Source organism: Fulmarus glacialis, unplaced genomic scaffold (assembly GCF_000690835.1).
Source record: "Fulmarus glacialis isolate BGI_N327 unplaced genomic scaffold, ASM69083v1 scaffold18056, whole genome shotgun sequence".
Lineage (NCBI taxonomy): Eukaryota > Metazoa > Chordata > Aves > Procellariiformes > Procellariidae > Fulmarus > Fulmarus glacialis.
In genome coordinates this window covers 1,658-3,982 of record NW_009218962.1, presented here as the reverse complement: position 1 = coordinate 3,982, position 2,325 = coordinate 1,658, and positions in this window count along the sequence as shown.

The window sequence follows — 2,325 nt, the reverse complement described above, 5'->3', positions numbered from 1 at the left end:
CGGGGCCCCGCGTGGCAGGGGTGCCCCCAGCCGTGGTCTCCTGGCAGCCTCCGCAAGCAAGTGCCCAGGAGGACCGGTCCCGACTTGCAAAGTTCCTGCAACGCCCTGCTCGAGTGAGCAACCCAGTCATTGAAACCTCAGCCCTGGCTTCCTGTCACTTGCAGGAAGCCACTCCTGCCACTGTCCACCCTCTTCGTCACCACACAAACTGTAATTAGACCCAACGAGGCACACTAACAGGGTGGACTGCACGCAGCCTGCTGCCAGCAACCCGATGGGAGCCGGCCAGGCTCAGAGACAGCTTCTCACCACAGAAACACAGGAGCATTGTGTGCCACGCACTGCAGGGGCACTGCCTGCCACGCACGGCGGGGACACAGGCATTGCACGCGTCTGCCAGCTCTGCAGAAACAGGAGCATCAAAACGGGGGCAGGGGCTCTGTCTGCTCTGCAGGGATGCAGGGCTGCCACCCAGCCAGCACTGCAGGGACACTGCCAGGATAGAGAGCTACCTCCCATTCATCGTTGCAGGGATTCAGGGCACTGCGTGCACTGTAGGAATACCACCCATCCATCACTGCAGGGACACAGGGCACTGCCACGGCAGGGACAGAGCAGCACTGCCCTCCCTGCACTGCCAACACAGCAGCACTGCCAGCCTCGCACCTGCGAGATACGAAGGCACCACCCATCCGGCACTGCAGGGATGCAGGAGCCCCATGCATCACCCACCCCGCACTGCATGCGGGGCACTGCCGTCCCTCTGCACCCCTCGCAGAAAGAGGGGCACTGCCCACCCCTGTATTAGAGGGACACAGCCTCACTGCCCCCCCTGCGCTGCAGCGCAGACATACGCCACAGGGCAGACCGCATGCCTTCCTGCGGAGCAGCGGCACTGCACAGCCCCAGCACACTGCAATGGTAGGCACAGCATCTCCCCTCTGCTGCACAGTCACTAGGCAACCCCACACCCTGCGCCAGCAAATACTGTTCCCTTCGCTCACTGCAGACACACTGTTCCTTCCCATTCCCTCCCACTCCAGGCTGGGACACTGCACGCACGCACTGGGTGCCCACCCTGCCCTGCAGGGACAGCCCCGCGCTGCTCGCCCGGTGCCAATGTCCACCCCACCCGCCACAGAGGCAGTGACAGAAGTTCTGCCCCCCTGCATTGCAGAGACACACACTGCACACGCTGCACCGCAGGCACCCAGCCACTGGAAACCTCCTCCCAGTATGCACACACTGCAGAGGCAGTGCCAGGCGGACCGCCAGCCCCACAGAGACTGTCCCCTTCTGCGCCAAGCCATATGCCCTGCCATCAAGCCTCTGCCTAGTGCTGTGCCTGGCCACCAGCTTTCCCGTCTCCTGCTTTCCATTCTGGGAACACACCTTCCTCCAGGGTCCAGGTGCACCCATGCAGCTTCTGCTGAGCCGTGAGTGTGAAGGGGTGCAGACCAGCTCACCGGCACCCAGAAAGCCCGGTGGTTGGATGCCCTAAAATCAACAGCCACAAGCGTCTGCCATGGCCCTACAGCAGCAACCCTCTCTTGCCACTCCCATTGCTCGCTCTCCCCATACTCTGCACCCAACCTGTGGGATGGGTGAGTGCGCCTCCACCATCTCCCCTCCGTGGTGCCACATAGCAAATGCCTAATTCCTGGTTACCCCCGACATCGTAGAGATCCTCAACAAGCGGAGCATCCTGCACTGTCCACCCTGGTACTTCCCGCATGCCAGCAGCTCCCAGTCCCTCCACCCCTCCGCTTCCCCATGGACAAGTGCCTCACTGGAAGAGAGGAGCTCTCCCTCCGCAGGTGAAAATACGTCTCTGTTTCTGGAGACGAAACTATGGTCCTGAAGCCTAGCTTGACTACTCCCTTGTCCTGCAAGCATCCTTCATGCAAAGAAGAGGTATTTCCACCTTGCTGAGGGCATAACTTTCCAGACCGGCGCTGTGTGCAGATACCTCTGAGATGTATGTCCCCAGGAGGAAGGGAAGAGGCAAACAAGCCTTCTTCCACCCCTGCACAGGGCTGAGGATGGAGGAGGTGAGAAGCTGAGCAGAAACACAAGGCATCTCTGCATCAATACAGGCAAAACCCAGCAATGCATGTCTGCACACACACGTGTGTCTGCACTGAGTGTGTACATATCCCTGCGTGCACTGAGCATTTGGGTGCATGTGCACCTGCCCAGAGCACGACTCTGTGTCTGTAGGAAAAAGCATACATGTGCACACGTGTGCACTAAGGAGGGTGTGCAGGTGTGCCACACGTGTGCACACACTGTGAGGAGCACAATCGTGCCTGCTCCGGAAGAGCC